Source organism: Chrysochloris asiatica, unplaced genomic scaffold, assembly GCF_000296735.1.
Source record: "Chrysochloris asiatica unplaced genomic scaffold, ChrAsi1.0 scaffold00025, whole genome shotgun sequence".
NCBI classification, from domain to species: domain Eukaryota; kingdom Metazoa; phylum Chordata; class Mammalia; order Afrosoricida; family Chrysochloridae; genus Chrysochloris; species Chrysochloris asiatica.
In genome coordinates, this window is record NW_006408543.1 from 15,185,239 (window position 1) to 15,208,691 (window position 23,453).

The following is a 23,453-nucleotide window of genomic DNA, read 5'->3' on the forward strand; positions in this document are numbered from 1 at the left end:
GGGGACAAAGGACCATAGTCTCAGGGAACATCAAGGTCAACTCACATAACATAGTCCACAAAATCCTTTACATCCTACTTTGGTGTGTAGTGAATGGGGTCTTCAAAGCTCATAAGAAGTTACCTAAGATGCAATTACTGGTCTCTCCTTGACTGGAGGAAGAGAAGCATGACTGATAATCAAAGATACATGAAAGTAATTGTTGTTGTTGTTGTTGTTAAGTGCTGTGGAGTTGGTTTGGACTCATAGCAACCCTGTATAGGGTTTCTAAGGAGCACCTGATGGGTTTGAACTGCTGACCTTGTGGTTTGCAGTCCAGTGCTGATCCTATGGTGCCACACCTGACATCCGTGGAAGCAATTTGTGGAACAAAATTCAAAATTATAAAAGAGACCAGATTTATTGGTCAAAATTCCACAGACTATGGACCGTAGTCACCCTTCAGATCTGGACTGTCCCAAACTCACCCTCATGGCTCAATTTTCAGCCAAATATAGGTCTAAAAGCAAAACAATAGTACCGGTGAGGTATAAACCCTCAGAATAACTTGCGATCCAAAGGGCAGCATTTACCCACAGACAAAGTTCAGAAGGGTTGGGAAAGAAGAAACAATGGAAACAGAAAACTTGCGGGAGGAAGTGGGATAAGTGATATTACACTAACGGGATTGGAGTCAATTAGATGAAGCCAAATATGTACAAATTATTGAATGTAAAACTGATGATCTGCTCTGTAAGCCTTCACCCAATTCACAATAAAAAGTCAAAAAAAGAGGGGGCCTAAAAATTTTAAATCCCCCAACTAAATATGAAATGCATAAAATAACAAAAAATCTTTAAAAACACATCACAATGAGGACATGGAGAGAAGGAGCAGCTGAGGACTCTAGACTCATGGAAAGAGAAAGACTGACTGCTGGTGGCCAGGAGGCAGGCTTGCAGAATGTGCCCTTTGGTTGTTTAAAGTATTATATATTCCTGAGTAATTTTGTGTACACCCCCCTCAAAAACAAAACAGAGGGAATAGAAGTAAATACTGTTGAATGGTGATGCACAGAGATTGCAATCATTGCAATGAAACCATGGTGTAAAACCATTGTTCTCCCATATAAACTACCATTCAATTCACAATGAAACTTAAAAAAAAAAAATCACAAAATTCCAAATTGCAGGTGTCCTTTAAAATTTAAGGCTAATTTAAGAATAACAAATAAAAAGGATTCGGTGGGACTTAGAAAACTTGTTTCCCAAATGAAGGTTTGTTGTTGTTACTGAGCGCAGTTGACTTGTTTCCAACTCCTAACCCCCTTGTATATGTTTTCAAAGAGCAACTGGCGGGTTTAAACCCCTGATCATTCTTATCCTACTGCGTCCCATCAGGACTCCAAAAAAGGGGAAGTGTGTAGAGACTGAAAATGAAAGTACTTTGAAGACGGTTTTCAATAAATTCCTGGAAGAAAAATATGTAATATATTGGTAAGGTATGGTTTGTTGTTGTTGTTGTTTAGTGCCGTTGAGTCGGTTCCGACCCATAGCGACCCTGTATAGGGTTTCCTAGGCGCAGCTGGTGAGCTTGAATCGCCGACCTTGCAATTCAAAACCTGTGCAGTCTGGCACATTAACCCACAGCACCACACCAGGACTCCGAAAGGAATGGTAGAGGGCCTCAGAAAAAAAAGGACTGGTGATTTACTTCTGAAAAATCAAGTCATTAAAAAAATGTGGAGTACAGTTCTATTTTGACACATGTGAGGTCGCCATGAACTGGAGTCAATTCCAGAATAACTAGTTTTTATTAGAGGGCAGTGTGGTGTAATGTTGTTAGAACGTCTGGGTTCTAGTCTTGGCTTGCCCACTTAGTAATGTGTGTGTATGCCCTTGGGCAAACGACTGGGTGTTTCTGAATCTGTTCCCTTAGCTGTAAAACAACGCTAATAACAACTCTCCTGAAGGCCTCAAAGGGCGCTTTTGGCATTCAAAGGAAACCCTGTATTTAACGGTGTTGTGAAAACTGTTAAGGGGAGCCATAAATATTGGATTTTTTTTGCTATTGCTTGGCTGAAATTATTGCAAACTCCCAGACCAGAGGCATCTTTGTTGTTAAGTGCCATCTAGGTCGACTGTTCAAACCCACCAGCTGCTCCTCGGAAGCCCTATGCTGTAAGTCCGAACTCGACAGCACTTAACAAGAAGTCAGTTCTGACTCATAGCAATCCTGTATAGGGTTTATCGTTGTTAAGTGTTGTTCTGACTCATAGGGATCTTGTATAGGGTTTCCAGGAGAGGCGAGTGGGTTTGAAGGACCAACCTTGTGATTTGAACCGGTCCAGTGAGTCCTGGTGTGACGACTGTAAAGCAGTTTGAACTGCACGGTTGGCCGTTCAACCTCACCAGCTGCTCCTTGGAAACCCTATGCAAGGTCGCTGTGGGTCGGAATTGACTTGACAGCGCTTCACAACAACGAAAGTGCATCCTGGTGTGGCACTGTGGTTTAGTGTGCTGGACTGCAAAAGTCCGTTTGAACCACAAGGTCGGCATCTCAAATTCACCAGCTGCTCCTCGGAAACCCTGTACGGGGTCACTATGAGTCGGAACAGACTCGATGGCACATAACAATAGTTCTTATCATGGACTCCTGGTGTGGTGGAACAAGGTCAGTGGTTTAAACCCATTAGGTGATCCTTGGACATTCTATACAGGGGTCGCTGTGAGTTGGAACCGACTCAACAGCACTTAATAACCACAAGTGCTTATCCTACAGTGCGACACCAGGCCTCTTCCAAGTGCTGATTGCATTTTTTCATCAATTCTCGTCCCGTGTTCATTTCCACTTTTCAGTGACTTCATATTTTTTAACCTATTATATATACAAATAGCAAGGTAGTGCCTGGGAAAGTACTACACAGATGCTTATGATAAACTGTCAAAAAGAAGCCACCAAAACGCTGTTTGGCAAGTTCTTACTGGTAGGACTTTTCTGTGCAGACAGTCCTCTTTGAGCAGGGTGATCAATCAAGGCATGTGGACCGAACTGAAATATGAATTGGTAGAACCGGTCATTGAGTAAAGTAACTAATAATTCCATTCTGCTGCACTTAAATATGTAATAGAATTCCCTGGAATGAGCAGGAAGCTCCTACAAGCTTCAAACCCTGAGAGACTCAACACTTCACTCCCAGACATGAAGCTGAATAATGCGCGCGCACCCAGAACGCTCCCGGGTCCCGAGAACGCGCCTCCTCGGCCCGCCCCAGAGCGTCCGCGCCGCCGTCGGTCACGTGTCCCGGGCGCGGTGACGGTAAGGGCGGGCGGGGGCCCCCGGCCGGCTCCGCAGCCCCGCGCAGGCGCCCCAGGGCCGCGCCGAACCAAGCCCCTCCTGCTCCCTCTAGGAGTCAAAATGGCGGCGAGGGGAACCTGGAGCAGTCCCGGAGCCTGAACCACTGACAGGAGCGGAGAGGGCGGCGGCGACGGCAAGAGGAGGATGGCCGGGGGTGCTGGCGCCGGTGCGGACGGTGGTGCTAGTGGCGGCGGCGGCGGGGGCGACGGCAACGGTCCCAGCGGCGGCAGCAGCAGCGGCGGGAGGAGCCTCCGGGGTGAGTGCCCCTCTGTGTCTCCCAAGACTGTGGAGCCGAGGCTCTGGCCGGCCGGCGCGTCCTGGCGAGAAAGGGGCTGTGACTCGGCGGTGGGGCGTCCGGGCTGGGGCCGGGCCGCAGCGGAGGTGCCTGGGCGCGGGGCGGGGAGGGGGGAGTCTCGTCCGTTTGGGGCAGAGGCGGCGGCGGCGGCAGCGGAGTGGCCGGTCCTTGCGCGCTCTGAGCGGCGGGCTGGGCTGTGCACGGCTGTCCGGGGGGCAGAGGCGCGAGGTCCGACGGTCGGGGCGGGGAGAGCGGCCCGAGGTTTCACGATAGTGTCTCGGCCGTCTCCGGGCTCGGAGGGGCGGGACCCGCCGCTCCCAGGACGCGGAGAAAGCGCTCCCGAGACGCGGGCAGCGCGTGTTTACCTGGGTGCGGGGCTGCGAGCGCCCCGGGGTGGGCGTGAGAGCGACTGGCGGGGCCCTCGAGAGGTGGCGGATCCATGGATCGCTCCTCCCCGGAGAAGTTCCGTGGTCCGTGTAAGTTTCTGCTCGGGGAACAACCGGAGCGGGGTTTGACAGGTGGGGAGGGAGACAATACCGGGATGTCGGTCTAGAAGTGTAGGCTGTGTTTGTTGGGAGTGCTTCGGTGGCGAAAAGCTTGCATTCTTCTGTCCCTTGTCATTTGCACAGCTTTTCACTAGTCTCGCCTGAGGATGAGAACTTTCTCACCCATTCCGAGCAGCTCAGAGGAGTTTTGAACTACAATAACACCTTTTCACAGACCTGCAATGATAATAAGTACTCAGGATTAGGCCTAATTGCAGAAGCAGCCCATGATCTTTAGGAGAGCGCTCTTTGCTATGTTAAAACATCCTACTGTAAGGCTTCTTGACCGAATTCCTGAGCTGCCAATTCTTTGAGATTGCTTAAATCAATGACTTTTCTTCCAGAAATGGGGGATAAAGGAAAACTATGAAATGGCAGTTGTGGATAGACTTCCCCTGGCATTTTACAGTTAGGAAAACCTTAGAGATCAGGTGTGATTGTTTGCAGCTGGGAGACTAGGCCCAAAGAGGTGAGTGACTTGCTCAGGATCTATGGCTGGTGAGGGCTTTGGGGTGGGAAGGGACAACGAGCCCTGGTGGTACCATGGTTAAAGCCCTGGGCTGCTAACCAAAAACTTGGCAGTTGGAACCCACCAGCTGCTCCTCTGGAGAAAGATGTGATTAGTAAATATACTTCGGTAAAGAGCACAGCCTTGGAAACGCCATGGGGTAGTTCTACTCGGTCTTATAGCATCACTGTTGTTAAGTACCGTGGAGTCGGTTCCGACTCATAGTGACCCTGCACAGGGTTTCCGAGGCTGTAAATCTTTATGGGAGCAGAACGCCTTATCTTTCTCCCGCTGAACAGCTGGTAGTTTCGAACTGCCAACATTGAGGTTAGCAGCCAGATTCTTAAACACTATGCTACCAGAGCTCCTTATAGCATCACTAGGAGTGCTAATAGATTTGGCAGCCGAGGGTTTAGGCTTCTGTGGGCGCTGCAGGTTAATGGGCTGGATGATTTGAACCACAAGGTCTGCGGTTCAGGCTCACCAGACACTCCTCAGAAACCCTATACAGGGTCGCAGTAAGTCCGAACTTAACAACAACATGCCCCAGTTAGACAGCTCTTTCCACTGTCCGCCTAGCTCCCTATTCTGTATTGATTGCCTACCACCACCACACATCCCTATCTCTAGGTCTTTTTTACATTAAAAAAGTTGACAGAAATAAATGAGAGCCTCACTGAGTCTTTTTTTTTTTTTTTAAGATCCTGTTTTTCATATAACTTGTTTCATTTTTGTTAAACATACCCCAACTCAGCAATATCTGCGTGTATAATTCAGTGACGTTACGTTTGAGTTTTGTGACCATTCTGATCCTTTACTGAGTTGTTCCTCCAACCTTTATCATCAGCTCACTCACCCCAGAAGGTTCTGATATAAACTTTTACATGTTGTCACTTTGCTCCCATAGCCAAAAAAAAGCCACTTCCTTCAAGTTGATTCCAACTCACAGAGCCCCTCCGGCCAGCCCTCCATAGGGAGGCTTTCCAGAGCTTTATGGGAGCAGAGAGCAGCCTCTGTCTCCTGTAGAGCAGCTTATGGATTCAAACTGCTGATCCTGTAGGTAGCAGCCCCACATGTACCCCACTACACCACCAGCGCTTCTTATGCTGGTGTTTAAAAAGCATCATACTCAAGGCAGACTTTTTTTTTTTTTAACTTGTAAGGTAAACTATTGTCTGGTTTTAAGAAGACGTTGGGATATTTTTTTGGTTTACGTTTCAAAGATTTAAGTTTTAGGAGTTTATCCTGTCCCCTTGACTCTGGAAAGTCTGGATTCCATGAGCATTTGAAATTCTTTTCAGCATTCCCTCCCATTTGACCAGAATTCTTCTGTAGAATCCTTTATCAAAATGTTCAGTATTGGTTGCTGTTGTTGTTAAGTGCCCTCGAGTGGGTTCCATCTCATAGTGGCCCTATATAGAGTTTCTAAGGAGTGGCTGGTGGGTTTGAACTGTCAACCTTTTGGCTCAAACTGACCTTGCAATACAGCATATTATCCTGCAGCACCACATCAGGACTCCCCAGTATTGATTGTTGTTAAGTGCCTTTGAGTTGGTTCCGACCCATAGTGACCCTGTATAGGGTTTCCAAGGAGCAACTGGTGAGATTGAACCACCAACCTTGTAGTTCAAACCAGCTTTGCAGTCCAGCACATTAGCCCACAGCCCTGCACCAGGACTCCTCGGTATTGGTAGTGAGGCATTATCCAGTTTCTTCTGGTCTCATGGCAAAGGAGGAAGCAGGTAACCACACATTCCATGTCCTCCTGGTCCTAACTCTCCGTCATATGTTGCTTTGGGTGAATAGAGACCAAGTGCCATGCTTTGAATGCTGTTGTTGTTGTGAAACGCCGTCGAGTCAGTTCTGACCCATAGCAACCCAGTATAGGGTTTTCAAGGAGTAGCTGGTGAGCTTGAACTGCCGACCTTGCAGTTCAAATGGCTTTGCAGTCTGGCGCATTAACCCACAGTGCCACACCAGAACTCCTGCTTGCAAACTTTGAAGCCTCCAAGCACTACGCAGTGAGCCAGGAGTTAGAAGCATCAACCAGGTTATTGACCCAATTAATTGGGGTCTCCCATGAAGCCCTAACCCTAAAGCCAATTCCCTGGAAGAATTTGGTTGTGTATTCGCAGCCTCAGCAACTACTCCTCTGTAGTTGAGCATTTGTAAACACATCGCACAACTTTGCCAATTCCACTTTTTATAGGCAGAGAACTTACTGACAGCATTTAACATGAATTGACTGTGCATCCCGACCCTTAACCAATATGATTTTTTCATCACCCTAAAGGAGTCCTGGTGTGGCGCTCTGGGTTAATGTGCCAGACTGCAAAGCCGTTTGAACTGCAAAGTCAGCAGTTCAAGCTCACCAGCTGCTCCTAGGAAACCCTACACAGGGTCACTATGGGTTGGAACCAACTCAACAGCACTTAATAACAGCAACACAAACTGAAAGTCAGTACTCCATGAGCAGTAACCTCCCTCTCTCCATCCCTCCCACCCCTCGTAACAGCTAGTGCACTTTGGTCTTTTGTTGCCTTTTTGTGTAAGTGACCTCTTACAGTATTGGGCCTTCTGTGATTGACTTATTTCACCCAACCTACAGTCTCCATCCATACTGCAGCATGCATCAAGACCTCACTGGTTCTGACAGCTGTAGTCAGTTACCTACCTAACTGAGTTTAATGGGAACAGAATGACATTTCATGTAGAGTTTTCATAGACCCATGACTGCATTTTAACCCAATTATAGTGTGCCTCATTCTTATGTGAACTCAGTTAAGCTGCAAAGTCAGTATTCTGTCCCACAAAACCTAACTACTATATTGTTCTGCATTTTAAGCAAGTTCTTCTTTGTGACAGACTCTGATTTTAGGCTTTAACACATCTGTGTTGTTTCCCAGGTTATACTGCCTAGTTTTCATGTATCATCTTATTGAGTCATAGCAGTTTTCCTTGTAGCATGTCACAGGTTAACCTTCGGAACTACAATAATGCCAAATGAGTCTGATTTTATATCCTAGTCACAGAAACTGACACATAGACAACTAAACGGTATGTTCAGTTCTGAGGATGATTATTGAATATCTTTTTGTGCTTTTGCATTATACTAGGTGCTGTGAAAGAAAGAAGTATAGCATTTAGACTTTGCCCGCAGATTCGAATTGGAATGATGAGGTGTACCCCACAGGTGTAGAAGACAATCTAGTGAGTTCTAATACAGTGGATGCTGGTGATGCCCAGGGTATAGGGACATGAATAAGGCCTCAGGAGACTTAAGAATCACCTAGAGTAGTTGGGACTTGAACCGGCCTGTGAGGGTTTACAGAGGGTAGAGTCCTTTCTTAGTAAGGAAAAAGTAGAAGTGGAGATTAGCTTTGGGAGATGCATACAGAGATAGGAGGAAATGAGGCTGGACTGAATTGTCATGGGAAACTAAAAGGAAAACTTCATTAGACAGTTGAGTTGTCTGTTAAAGAGTTTCAGTGTTGGATTGAGGGGATTTGGACTTTCATTCTCTTGTGAAAGGTTTGGGGAACATTGAAAGTTTGGAAGCCCAGGAGTCCTGTAATAAAGTAGCAAGATGAGCATGGCAGTGATGTATAGGTTGAGTTCAAGTGAGGAAAGAATGGAACGAGCCAGGGAAGACGAGCTGCTGCAGTTTCCTAAGTCTGAAGAGATGAGATTCTAATCTAGGATAAAGTCATTAGGAAGAATTGCATAGTGGTTGGTGTGGCACTATAGGATAAACACTAGACTACTAACTACAAGGTTGGCAGTTCAAACTCACCAGTGGTTCCTCAGATACCTTATATGGGATCACTCTAAGCCAAATCTCTTTCAATCTATTGGCCAGGTAGCTGTCTTACGAATTTCTTGGCATGGATGAGTGAGTGCCTCCAGTGCCGCATCAATTTGTTGAAAGGTTTCAGTGTGTATTCCTTCAATTCCCAGAGCCTTATTCTTTGCCAGTGTCTTCAGTGCACATTGGACGTCTTCCTTCGGTATCATTCGCCAGCTCATTAGAAGAGATCCGTATTTGTTTCTATTACAAAGAGAGGTGACCCAACAGAATGTGGAAATCACCAGACAATATTATTAGTATCGTATGCAAGTAAAATTTTGCTAAAGATAATTCAAAAACGGCCATAGCAGTACATTGCCAAGTAACGACCACACGTTCAAGCTGGATTCAGATGAGGACATGAAATAGGGGAGATCACTGCTGATATCAGTTGGATCGTGGCTAAGAGCAGAGACTGCCAAAAAGATGTTTACCTGCGCTTTGTTGGCTATGCAAAGGCTTTCATCTGTGTGGAACATGAAACGCTATGGACAATATTGCAGCAAATGAGTATTCCTGAACACTTAACTTGTGCTCATAAGGAACCTGTACATTAACCAAGAGGTGGTTGTTTGAACAGAACAGGGGGATACTGAATGGTTTAAAGTTAGGAGGAAAGGTGTATGCCAGGGTTGTATTCTTTCACCATACTTATTCAGTCTGTTTGCTGAGCAGATAATTCAAGAAGCTGGATTAGATGTAGAAAAACGTGACATCAGGGTTGGAATAAGACTCATCGACAACCTGCGATATGTAGTTGATACAATCTTGCTTGCTGAAAATGAAGAGGACTTAAATTACTTACAGATGAAGCTCAAAGCTCGTAGCTTTTGGTATGGATTGCACCTCACTAAAGAAAACAAAAGTCCTCATCACTGGACCAACAAATAGCATCATGATAAATGGAGAAAAGATTTAAGTTGGCAATGACTTCATTTTGCTCAGATCAACCATCAACGCTCATGGAAGCAGCAGTCAAGAATTCAAACAGTGTTTTGCATTAGGCAGATGTGCTGCACAAGACCTTTTTTTTTTTTTTTTTGGCTGGATAGTATACTTTATTGATGGTACATGGCAAGACTGGGCTCTCTAAAGCCCCTCCCCTTCTCCAGGGGGTCTGGATAGAAACTGAGGATGGGAGTTTCTCAGTGTATAGGGGGATTACAGTTGGGGTAAGGACTCCCAGAGCAGCTGAGGGCCTCTCTCTTCCTCTAGTGCTGTTGCTGGGGCTGGTGGTCCAGGGGGCTCTTATTCTTTGGAGGCCATGTGGACCATAAGATCCACCACCCTGTTACTATAGCCGAATTCATTGTCATACCAGGAAATAAGTTTGACAAAGTGGTCGTTGAGGGCAATGCCAGCCCCAGCATCAAAGGCGGAAGAGTGGGTGTCACTGTTAAAGTCACAGGAGACGACCTGGTCTTCAGTGTAACCCAGGATGCCTTTTAGGGGTCCATCTGATGCCTGCTTCACCACCTTCTTGATGTCATTATATTTGGCAGCTTTCTTCAGGCAGCAGGTCAGGTCCACAACAGATACATTAGGAGTGGGGACACGGAAGGCCATGCCAGTGAGTTTCCCATTCAGTTCAGGGATGACCTTGCCCACAGCCTTAGCAGCACCAGTAGATGCAGGGATGATGTTCTGAGCAGCCCCACGGCCATCACACCACAGTTTCCCAGAGGGGCCATCCACAGTCTTCTGGGTGGCAATGATGGCATGGACTGTGGTCATGAGCCCCTCCACGATGCCAAAATTGTCATGGATGACCTTGGCCAGGGGGGGCAAACTGTTGGTGGTGCAGGAGGCATTGCTGACAATCTTGAGTGAGTTGTCATACTTCTCATGATTCACGCCCATCACAAACATGGGGGCATCAGCAGAAGGGGCAGAGATGATGACCCTTTTGGCACCACCCTGCAAGTGAGCCCCAGCCTTTTCCAAGGTTGTGAAGACACCGGTGGACTCTACAACGTATTCAGCACCAGCATCACCCCACTTGATGGGATCTCGCTCCTGGAAGATAGAGGTGGACCTCCCATCCCATTGATGATAAGTTTCCCATTCTCAGCCTTGACAGTGCCATTGAACTTGCCATGGGTGGAATCATACTGGAACATATATACCATGTAGTTGAGGTCAATGAAGGGGTCGTTGATGGCAACAACCTCTACTTTGCCAGAGTTAACAGCAGCCCTAGTGACCAGGCGCTCAATACGGCCACATCCGTTGACTCCAACCTTCACCATCTTGTCTCAGGGATGCGGCTGGTACTGCAAGAGAAGCTGCGGCTGCCTGTCGAACGGGGAGGAGCAGAGAGAGAGCTGCATAAGTGTTGGAAAGCAGAGATACCAGTTTGAGAACTAAGGTGTGCCTGACCCAAGCCATCATATTTTCGGTAGCCTCATATGCATGTGAAAGTTGGACAGTGAGTAAAGACGACTGAGGAAGAATTGATGCATCTGAGTTACGGTGTTGGAGGAGAATATTAAAAGTACCATGGACTGCCAAAGAACAAACCAATCTGTGTTGGAAGAAGTACAGCCAGAGTTCTCCTTTGAAGCCATGATGGCCAGACTTTGTCTCTCATACTTCAGACATATTTTCAGGAGAGACCAGTCTCTGGAGGACATCATGCTTGGTAAAGTGGAGGATCAGTAGAAAAGAGGAAGACCCTCAGTGAGATGGATTGGCACAGTGGCAGCAGCAATGGGCTCAAGAGTAGCAAAGATTGTGAGGTTTTGCAGGACTGGCCAGTGTTTTGTTCTGTTGTGCATAATGTTGCTAGTCAGTAGCAACTCAATGGCACCTAACAACAACAGCACGAGCCAGAACTGACTCGGTGGCACTTCACAACCACAACATAGTTTAAGAAAAAAATACAGTATTTTATGGGGTCTGAAAATCTTTCTAGCCTGTGAAAGAGAAAATACTGCTGTTAGTAGCGTAGTGGTTACGAATCGGGCTGCGAACCTTAAGGTCAGTGGTTCGAAACTACCAGCCGCTCCGCGGGAGAAAGATGAGGCTTTCTACTCCCGTAAAGATTTACACCCTCGGAAACCCTGTACTGGGTCGCTATGGGTCGGAACCGACTCGATGGCACTTAACAACAACAACAATTGGCAAAATGGTGTGGTCAAGTTGGTGTTTTAAGTTTCCTCTCTGTGCATTTGAAATCTTGTATTTTTCAAACCAAAGAAAAATAGTACTGTAGTTATCTGCGCTTCTATTTGTGTGATAATTTGGCTAATGTCCCTCTCTCCCACTAACTTACAAGCATCATAAGGATTTGTTGTTGTTAAGTTGTTGTTAACTGTGGAGTCAGTTCCAACTGATAGTGACCCTGCACAGGATTTCCGAGGCTATAAATCTTTATGGGAGCAGAACACCTCATCTTTCTCCCGTGGAATTGCTGGCAGTTTCGAACTACTAACCGTATCATAAGGATAGGAACTCCTTAATTTTGCTCACAGTGGTATTCCCAGCACCTAACATAGTGCTTAAGGAGCTCTGGTAGCGTAGTGGTTACAAATTGGGCTGTGAACTGCAAGGTCAGAAGTTCGAAACTACCAGCTGTTCCATGGGAGAAAGATGAGGCTTTCTGCTCCCGTAAAGATTTACAGCCTCGGAAAATCTGTACAGGGTCGCTATGGGTCAGAGTCAACTCAACAACACTTAACAACAACATAGTGCTTGGCGCATCCATGTTGACTAAACTTACTGATTGAACCAAGTAGAAGACAAAGGTTAACCCAGTAATCTTAAATGTTGTTTGTAATTTTTTAATGAAAACATGTTCCTCCCTTTTTTTAACAGTCCTGTTCACCCAGTTTTGATGCAGTGATAATAAAAACTTACTCCACTCTAGAAAGAAATGAGCATATGCCTTTAAAAAGATGATTCCCCTTTGTTTTTAAGTTATCAGAACCCAAAATATCAAAGGGTGCCGTAACGAAGAGCAATGTTTTCGAGTGCCTGCCGCCTCCAGGTTTATAATGAAACACAAACTTTTAGTGCCTTATTTGTAAAGCCAGTTCAAATTTTATTTCATGCAAACTGCACTGGCTTTTTTGTTTTCTCTTTTTATTTTTAAAATTTTGAGTTTGTACATTTGACATCACAATTATTTTTTCTTTATGATTTTTCCCAGTAGCCTTACTATTTCGTATAATGTAGGAACTTTAGAAACATAATTGCTAACTTTTCAAATTGACACTAAGAAGAGCACAAGCCCAAGCAGAATGGGGGGCCTTATCCAGAGAAGCAGCAGCAAGAGAGATGGAGGCAGAGATGAGGACATGGGAGAGACAGAGCAGCTGAGGACTCTAGACTCATGGAAAGAGAAGGACTGAGTGCTTGTGGCCAGGGGGCAGGCTTGTAGAATGTACCCTTGGGCTGTTTGAATGATTACATATGTTCCTGAGTTTTTTTGTGTGTACATCCCTCCATCCCCCAAAAGAAAAAAAAACAGAGGAAATGGAAGCAAACAGTATTGAATGATGATGCATAGAGGAGATTGTAATCCCTGCAGTGAAAAGATGGTGTAAAACTGATGTTCTCCCATGTAAATTATCACTCAGTTCACAATGAATTTAAAAAAAAAAGTTTTAAAAAAAATTGACACTAAACTCATGTAGTGAATGTTGTTGTTGTTGTTGTTAAATGTTGTCAAGTTGGTTCTGACCCGTAGCAACTCTGTATAGGGTTTCCGAGGAACAGCTGGTAAGCTTGAACCGCTGACCTTGCAGTCTAGCGCATTAACCTGCAGCACCACATCAGGACTCCGTGGTGAGCATTACTAATGTTAAAGGAGCCCTAGTGGTGCTGTGGATTAAGTGTTTGACTGCTAACCTCAAGGTCAGCAGTTCAAACCCACCAGGCACTCTACAAGCGAAAGATGAGGCTGTTTCTCTAAAGATTTATAGTTTCAGAAACCCTATAGCATGGCTATGTGTTGGAATTGACTTGATGGTAGTGAGTTTTTAGTTTTAGATCACAGGATTCAAAATAGTCTCTTTTTTTGAGCATTGTTGGGGCTTTAGATACAGTTGTGCAATAATAGAACACTGGCCTTGAATGAAAGCTCCCTTCAGATTCTGACTGCTTTGTGATCTTAAGCAAGAACTTGAACTGTCCAAGGTTAATTTACATAGCAGCTTTCTCCCGTATGAAAATGTGTTGCATCCTTTTCCCACTATTAAGTCTCCCTGCCATTGGTTCTCCCAGATTCCCTCTCCTCTGTACTGTTCTCTACATTGTTTCCACAATTAAGGTTCTAAAAATCCAACTGCAATGTGGTAACCTGTTTTAACTTCCTCTCGTCTATAAGATAAAGTTGAATCTCAAGTTTGTAGTCTGTCAACTTTGATTTTCCATTTTTTCAGCTATATACCAAGCTGTTCCATGTTCCCTATGCCTGTGTTTATCATGGGTTTATTCCAGTGTTTGGCATTTCCTTATTCTGTTATCAACTGTTTTTTGCCAATCTACTCTCTTTCCTGACCAAAATCTGGTTTTGTCCCAGCGTCTAGGTGACTCAGCAGGAGATTTATTATCAACTCCAGGGGTAGATGTTGATTAGTCCATGCCAATCACATCATTTTCCTGTAAACTTATTCCAGTCAGGTTAATGGGAAGGAGATATACTCTGTGTCTGGGGTGGAGGATTCTTATTGTCTATGAACACAGGAGCACGTGGTCCCGACTGCCTCCTGAGGAATGCAGCCTGCCCTAGGATAACAGAGCAGAAAGAACCCAAATCCCTGAGAACATCATTTAGCCATATGTTGTACTAGTTTTGGAGCTGGCCCAACCACTGGACTTCACCACATGAGAGATACATTTCTTTTTGCCTAGGCCAAATCTTTGGAGTTATTTACTATCAAAAATCACCTGACTGACTCCTTTCCTCTAATATACCCAAAGATCCTGGTGTATTGTCAGAACAGATCCCAACCCAAGTCCCGCTTCTGCTGAGGTGTTCCTGATGCCAAGATTTGCATCTATGACCTGGGTGGGAAGAAGGAAAAGTGGATGAGTCCCCACATGGTGTCAGATGCATACAAGCAGAACAGAAGCCCTGGAGACTACCCATATTTGTACCTGGTGAAACATTGTGACAGAGATGGCTTTCACATCCCAGTGGGGCTCCATCCCTTCCACACATCCACATCAACTAGGCTGCCAGGTTCCAGATGGGTATCTGAGGGGCACTTGGTTACTGTGACTAGGGTCCACATTGGCCAAGCCATCATGTCCATTCGAACCAAGCTTCAAAAAACCAGGAGACCCTGGAGAGGACCAAGTTCAAGTTCCCTGGGTGTCAGAAGATCCACGTCTCCAGAAGTGGGGCTTCACCAAGTTCAGTGCTGATGAGTTTGAAGACGTTGGTGTTGTCAGGTGCCATCTAAGTTCACTTAGACAGTGTCCTCTAGCGAACTCGGAACTGACTAATAGCGACCCCATGCACAGCAGAACGAAACAATGTCCGATCCTGGCCAACCTCAGTTGAGTCCATCAATGATGCCCCCTGGCCAGTCTATCTCGTTAGGGGTCTTCCTCTTTTTCTCTGACCCTCCACCTTACCCAGCATGACATCCTTCTCCAGCGACTGTTCCTTCCAGACAATATGTCCAAAGTATGAGAGACGAAGCTTAGCCATCCTGGCCTCCAAGGAGCACTCTGGCTCTTGCACTTCTTCCAAAACAGATCTGTTAGTTCTTTTGACAGTCCATGGCACTTTCAGTATTCTTCTCCAACACCACAACTCAAAGGCATCAATTCTTCTACAATCTTCCTTATTCACTGTCCAGCTTTCGCATCCATATGAGGCTATTGAAAACACCATGGCCTGGGTCAGGTGCACCTTAGTCCTCAAGCTGACATCTCTGCTCTTCAATACTTCAAAAAGTTCCTGTGCAGCAGATTTGCCTAATTCAGTACATCGTCTGATCTCTTGACTGCTGCTTCTGCGAGTGTTGATAGTTGATCCAAGAAGAATGAAGTACTTGACAGCTTCAGTCTTTTCTCCATTGATAAGAATGTTGTTTATTGGTCCAGTGGTGAGGATTTTTGTTTGCTTTACATTGAGATGTAATCCATACCAAAGGCTGTGCTCTTTGATCTTCATAAGTAAATGTTTTAAGTCCTCTTCACTTTCAGCAAGCAATGTTGTATCATCTGCATATCGCAGGTTGAAGACATGGTGGCTGACAAGTACCTCATCCCAGGTGGCCCCTTGGACAGGTGGCAGACCTTGCATACCTGAAGGCAGCACTGCCTCAGCCTGCCCTGTGCTCACCAATAAATTGAATTTCCTGCCTCCAAAGAAAAAACCACACATACACAAAAAATTCACCTGATTGGTATTGTACTGAGGCTGTCTGCTCCCATAAAGGAATTACTGGAGTCCTGGAAAACCCCAGGGGCAGCTCTGCTCAGCCCTATGCAGGGTGACTAGGAGTCAGGGTCAGTTGATCTTACTCTTTAAGATCTAATTCAAATGTTACCGTTACCCATAGGCATACACTTCCTTAGTCCTTTGGACCTATCTTCAACACTTGGTGGTTGTTATGTGCCATGGAGTCGATCCCGACTCATAGTGACTTTGTACAGGGTTTCCGAGGCTGTACATCTTTACGGGAGCAGAAAGCCTCATCTTTCTCACGCGGAACAGCTGGTAGTTTCGAACTGCTGACCGGAAATTAGCAGCCCAACTCGTAACCACTATGCTACCTGAGCTCCTTTCATAAGCACTTAGCTATTATTAGCAATTGCTTGAATGTTTGGTTTCTCTTTAGGACTCAGTATGCTCTGAAATAAGGCATTCAGGACATAGTTCCATGGTACAAAACAGGTACTCAGAAGTGAGTTGTTAGGATGAAATAATAACTTAAGTGCTTTGTTTAAAAAAAAAATTATGAAGTATATTACTGTCCTTACACTAAGTGAAAAGTGGAAAAATCAATTAGGCCAAACCTGCAGATTGTTCTTCACTTGCCTTTCCTTCATCATTATGTAGAAAAGTTCACTTAGACAGTGTCCTCTAGCGACCGTCGCACGTGTGTCATGAGAAGATCTGACTGTGAGCAGGAAGCATGGGAGGAGCAGTAAGGAATCCTGCCATTTCCTCCCTCTCTCCCTCGCTCCTTCTCTTTGCCACTTGTTCCTTCTTTCTTTCTCAGGGAGAGACAAATGCCAGAACTAACTTCAACTGTAACGTGTGTCTCTTTGATTGTTGTTAACTACCTTTTGAAATTACATTTAGGTCTGTTTTATCTGGGATTTATTTGTGAATTATTCTTTAGAGGGGAAATCTATAATACGTTTCATCAGACCTAATTATTCTTGTCTTCAGATTTTTTTTTTTTTTTTTTTTGCTTGCTTGAGACTAGACATGAGAATTTTTTTGTAAGCAGAAAGCTTTGTGGCAGAACTAGATGAGTTAGTTGCAAATGTTAGTAATCGTTTATGACGGAGAAGTCTCATTATAGCCTTAATTATGGGGCTGTAGCTCTGGCACGTGCTTCAGCAGTAACGTCGGGCAGAAGAGAGAAGGGCCAGGGACGGAGAGCCGTAGTTCTCGACTCGTTGTCCTTTACCATTCACTGGCTTCACACAAGTGAAGGAAGTGTCAGCATAGCAATTTGTGCATGTATTTAAAACAAGGAAAAGAGGAATCGATTATACACTTAGAAATTGTAATATATGTTGGGATGATTATAAAAAGACAAAATTGTCCCATTTGGCCGTGAACAGGAACTTTTCTTGTTTTGGAAAAGTGAAGCTCCTTGTGCCTTGGTTTTGAAGAGTGAGTAGTCCCACCTTTGTCAGGTTCCTTGGGTGATTAAGATAGTCTGTGTGGTCACACTTAATAGGGTGTTTGGGATCCATGCGCTCAGGTAGTCCTCCTGTTTTACTCCATACACTTTTCACAAAGTAAGTTAATGCTGTTTGGGTTTCAACTTTTGAGTATTTAAGTTAGGATCTGTCTTCCATATAATTGTTTTGTATCTCTTGTGGGGGTTATTCTTGAATAGGAAAAAGTCTCACTTCATTAAGCAATAACCTGCTGTGGACCCCACCCCATTCGGACTCGTCGTGGCCTGGCAGGACAGAGTAGGACTACTCCATAGGTTTCAGGGACCGTCATCTCTACAGAGGAGTCCTGGTGTGGTGGTGTAGGATAACCCCAAGGCTGGCTGTTCAAACCCACCAGCTGCCTCTTAGAAACCCTATATGTAGTAGCTATGAGTCAGAACTGATTGGAAGCAACGTAACAACAGCAATAGCAATCTTCACAGGAGAAGACTGACATCTTTCTCCTAGGGTTCGAATTGCTGATCTTTCAGCTAATAGATTCACTAGAGCTGTGGCAGCGTAGTGGTTACGAATCTGGCTGTGAACCACAAGGTTAGCAGTTTGAAACTACCAGCAGTTCCACGGGAGAAAGATGAGGCTTTCTGCTCCTGTAAAGTTACACAGCCTCGGAAATCCTATACAGGGTCGCTATGGATCGGAACCGACTCCACAGCACATAACCACCAACCATGCCACCAGGGCTCCTTAATTCAAGTGATACTGTGTGTTTGAAAACAACAACAAACTCCTCTCCTTGTAGAGTGAAGTCTGTGGTGGGTCTTAGATGGAAGGGCTCTTCCTTATCTGGCCTGTTTCCTCTGTAGGTGCCTAGCTTTACTGCCACAATCCCATTCCACTGCATTCTGCTTCTAGAATTACAGTACTTTTATTTCCTCAATAAACTAAGTTTTGTTTTCACTTTGGGACTTCACATAGTTCCCTCTGCTGTTTGGAGCAGCAGGACATCCTAACACCTCACCTCCACCCAAAGCAGAGAAGGGTTCACGTTTTCTCGCTTCCATCTTAGATCTCCCAAATGTCACTTTCTCAACAACCTTAAAAGGTAGGTACTCTTTTTATTATTGGACACAGAGAAGGCAAAAATTTTCCCTCGAGCCTTCCTCTTAGAAATGAAAAATTAACACTAGATCCTAGCACTGATAAATGTTGGAACGGGGTCCAAATGCAGGTGGTCTGGCCCCAGCGTCCCCCATCCTCACTCATCTCTGCTGCCTGTACATGGCATTCGCCCACTCTCCGGTTTGCCCTGCTGGACTTTCAGCACCTTAAAAGCAAATTTACTTCTTTTTTGTTCATCATTGTATCCCCATATGCTTAGTACATAGCAGGTACTCAGAAAATATGTAAATGAATGAAAAGACAGTTTTGATTAAAGTTCTCTCAGTACCTTTCATATAGGTTGTTGTTGTGAAGTACCATCGAGTCAATTCCGACCCATAACAACCCTGTATAGGGTTTCCGAGGAGGAACTGGTGAGCTTGAACCACCGACCTTGCAGTTCAGATGGCTTTGTAGTCTGGCACATTAGCCCACAGCGCCACACCAGGACCCCATCTTAGTAAATAGCCTTTTCATGTTCTACTATGATAAAAAGTGAAATTTTTATGATCAAGTTTATTATGTTTTTGAAATACTGCCTACCCACCAAAGATTTTTCTTTTCTTTTTAATGTTTTATTGTGAATTGTGTGGTAGTTTACATGGGGAGAACATTAGTTTTACATTCATCCTATCCTATGTTGTTTGATTGCCATGGTTACAATGCTATGCATGCATCATAAACCAACCAAAAGGTATACACTACAAGCCTGCCCCCTGTTCACCAGCACACAGCCCCTCTCCCTCTCTGTGTCTAAAGTCCCCAGCCTCTCCATCTCTCCACATCATCTCTGCCTCCATTTCAGGCATCACTGCTTCTCTGAGTAGGGTCCCATTCTCCACTCTTCTCCCTTGATGGTCCCAGGGACCTCCGCTCCTAGACTGCAAAGTTAATCACTCCCCTCCTTGCTGTAAAACGTCTACCTTTACATTTCCAACCCTCACAATCAGTCCTGATAACAGTTATTCACTATTGTATCACAAGAGACCTATCCACATTTCATTTCATCAGCCCCGCCCAGATAGGTGGATGCTACTCAGTGGAGATTTTAGCTTCCTTCATGTCCTCTGGATCTAGGTTCCCTCTTGAAAGCTTGTAAGCCAGTCATTTCTTGCCTTTGTAGCCCCCACCAAAGATTTTTATAATCACTGTTAACTCCTTTTAACCCTGTTATAACAGTACTATGTTGCATCTTTAAACTCTGGTGTTTTGTTGTTGTTGTTAGGTGCCATTGAGTCGGTTCTGACTCATAGTGCCCTATGCACAACAGAAGAAAACTGCCCTATCCTGCGCCAGCCTCACACTCATTGATGTTGGAGCCCATTGTTGTAGCCACTGTGGCAGACTGTCTTCTTGTTGTATAGGTCTTCCTGTTTACATACCACCCCTGTGTGAACTGTTAAAATAGTGATCATTTATAATTAGTTTCTAAAAGGTGATAAATGCTATCGAGCCAGTTCTGGCTCCTAGAGACCTTGTATAAGGTTTCTGAGGAGCATCGGGTGGATTTGAATGGCCAACCTTGTAATTAGCAGACCAGTGCTTATCCTACAGGGCTACACCAGGACTCCAAACAATATATAGGAAATTTTATAAAATAAATTTTAATAAGATAAAATTGTACTAGTAGATGGAATCCTATTATTTATGTCTATTAACCTATTAATGATATAATTTCTTCTCATATATGGATTTAGAAAGTGAAATAGAAAAATTCTATTTATCCCATAGATAAGTGGTTTATCTCCCTCAAATCGTCACAGTGTAGGTAATGATTTCAGGCGTGCGTATTGTGTTCCTGTGTTTAGGGAAGAAGTTGGAATGTAGTGCTGTTTCCATAGACTTTTCAAACCAACAAAGCCTTAGCTATTCCAGCATTATGCTTGAATGCTTAGTCATGGTCACCGCTAGTGCCGCTGAGGTTGCGTTCTGTGGACCTGGTTCCGACTCATAGCGACCCTGCCTGGGGTTTCCAGCGTTGTCGATCTTCATTCCGTGGAGTAACTGGTGGGCTCGAGCCATGGACCTTGTGGCTAGCAGTGCAGTACGTATCCTCCGGCGCCACCACCGCTGACTGCTCTACTATATCATCCTTACTCATTTACTCATTTGCTTTAATAGCTTCTTCCCCACCCACACTTTCCCAGGCCCTCCCGTCTCTCTTTACCATTGCCTCACTTCTCTGTTTGCAGTTAAACTTCTAAAAAAATCTGCAAGACACCTGCAATCTCCAAATTTTCACTTCTAGTTCTGCTTCCTCTCTTGACTGTGTGTGAGCAGACTTCTGTTTTTCCTATAACTTTCTGACTCTTCCATTTTGGTCTCCTGTATCAGCTTTATGTAGTTGGGCAGTAGCATCAGTTTTATTCCTTTCTTTCTCTCTCTCTCTCGTGTCCAACTACTGTCAATGCCTGCCTTTGTTCACTTCCTAGCACTTAGATGTTATCCCTCATTTATTTACCTATTAATTCTGGTGTGGTGCTGTGGGATAAGCACTTCACCATAAGGTCAGTTTGAAATACAAGATCAGCAGTTCAAGTCCACCAGCCTCTCATCAGAAACCCTGTACAGGGCCGTTATGAGTTGGACCTGAGTCCATAGCACTTAACAACGGCATGCCTTTACTTCAGTGGTAGAATTGTCACCTTCCACACAGGGGAGATCCAGGCTCCATTCCCAGCCAATGCACCTGTCTTGTTCAGTGAGTGCTGCTGTACTAGAAATAGTACAGTGATGACTTTAACCAAGAGAAACGTCTCCTCAAAGCTTCCATGGCTGGAAGTGCAAATTCCAGACCCCGTCGCTGCGGGAAAGCCTTCTCTGTGTGTCAGCCCTGAGGAAAGATTCTCCTTTCCACATCTGTGAGCCTAGTGCTCCTTGGAGATCTCAATGAGTTTTGGCATTGGTTTTCCCCTAGGTCCAGAGGATGCGCTCCTCTCTTAGCCCTTTGTTGATGTCATTGAGTCCTCTGCTTGCTTCTCTGTTCACTGTGTCACAGTTCAGACTCAGCGTCAGCACTCAACTCAACAGGAGTTTCCCTGGGCTGTGGCCTGCACAAGAGTAAAAGGAGAGAGAAGCGAGCAGAGAGAGGGGCCCCACACACCACCAGGAAAGAAGAACCAGGAGTGGAGTGCAGCCTTTGGACCTGAGCTCCCTGTGCAGAGAACTTCCTAAGTCCAAGGGAAGATGGATGCCAGGGATACCAGATCCACAGATGTTGAAAAGAGACAAGGACCTTTCTCCAAAGTCAACGGAAAAAGCTTGTCCCTAAAGCTGACACTCTTAATTTGGATGTTCGCTTCCTAGACTGTGAGCGAGAAAATGTCTGCGTTAGAAGCAGCCGCTTGTATTTCTGAGCTAGCAGCCCCAGATAAGTAAGACAGCGCCTCATCCACAGCCACTGTCCTCTGTCAGGGGCGGCCTATGTGTTGCTAGGATGCTGAACAGGTTTCAGGGGCAACTCCCGACGAAGTCAGACAAGGAACAAAGGCCTGGTAGTCTTCTGAAAATCCTGTGGATCATAATAGGCTGAGCCAGTTGTCCATGGGTCACTTTGAGCAGTGGGCTAACTAGGCAGCAGCTATCGGCAGCAACAATACCTTTAAGTTATTCTGTCTCTTGAAATCCCCTAATCTGTGTTTCTCTTTGGAGGACCAGAACAGATGTCATCCTTTCATGAATGCCTTTCTTCATCACCTTCTTCAAGTTCCTTCTTCTCTGTCCTCACCATTTGCACCCTTGTGTGTTACTTATATCAGTGAAATATGTCCTACACTAGGCTGGTAGCTCATTCTTATATCCCTAACAGTACCTGCTAAATGCCTTGAACATAGTTGGTGCTCAGATATTTGTCAAGGAAAAATGAGGAGGTGAGGACTTAGCAGACACACCGATGCCCTGGGAAATTGCTAAAGATAGAAGAAAAAGAAAAATGAAGAAATTTAAAACTGAGCATGGAATTCTTACATCCTTTCCTTTCTTGGTTTCTGTGACGTAGGCCTTTCCTGTTTTCCCTCCCTCTTTCTATGCCTTGTTTATTAAGGCTTCATGGAATACACAGTTTCTGAAAGTAGGACATAGTAATCTCAGTAATGAATTGTCGTTACAGAGTGATAAGGCCTGTATGACAAGTGTATCCAAAACTCCCTGTAGCACAGAGGAAAGGAATGCTTTACTTAGTTTGGAGTAAACCTCATTCAAATGCCACTTCTTCTACACAGCCTCTCCTGGTCGCTGCCCGACCTTATTCGTGTTTTCCACACCTTCCTTCATTTTCAGCCCCCAGATCAGCAGCGTTTCCTGTGGCGCGGCACTTAGGCTCTGTTCCTCCTTCGCTATACTTTTTTTTTTTTTTTAAAGGAAATGATGTTAATTTCAAACCTTCAGCTGACAACTTTCAAATCTGTGTTAGTTGAAACAGAACATTTTTTATTATGAAATAATAACACACAGAAGTACATTAAACAAATTTAACAAATTACTTTGAAGTGGCCATCCTCTGGCCCTGAAGTAGAATGTTTTAAGTACTGCCGAAGTGTCCCTCATGCCTCATTCTAATCTCTACCACCTTCCTCTTCCTAAAGGTAATGATGATTCTGATTTTTCTGGTCATGTCTTCTTTGCTCCTTAATTTAAAGGTAAAGATAATTTGATGCCTGAATACTACCTAAACTTCATAGTTTCGTTTTGTCTTTTTTGAACTTTGTAAATTAAATCACGTAGTAGACATTCCTTTGTGACTTTCTTTTGCACTCAACATTGTGAGACTAATCCATGTTGTGTCATATAGCTGTGGTTCATTTCACCGTTTATCCATGTTCTTGTTGACAGTGATTTGGGATGTATCCAGTTTAGGGCTGTGTAAGGAGTCCCTAAGACCACCCAGAGGTTCAGTGGTTCACTAGAAAGGCTCACTGGACTCAAGAAAGCTGTTGTACTCACATT

The 23,453-nt window shown here is 44.8% G+C and overlaps 1 protein-coding gene and 1 pseudogene across 1 annotated transcript in view; one reads left to right on the plus strand and one right to left on the minus strand.

Annotated features, from left to right (window-relative positions):
* Positions 1 to 3,319: 3,319 nt before the first annotated feature.
* The window catches only part of BTBD7 (BTB (POZ) domain containing 7), a 112,019-nt gene continuing 91,885 nt past the window's right edge, over positions 3,320 to 23,453 (plus strand). Inside the window, exon 1 of the mRNA XM_006839554.1 lies at positions 3,320 to 3,592. The gene's annotated coding sequence lies outside the window, so the exon portion shown is untranslated. The remainder of the gene's footprint in view (positions 3,593 to 23,453) is intronic.
* On the minus strand, positions 9,780 to 10,780 carry LOC102832707 (annotated as a pseudogene).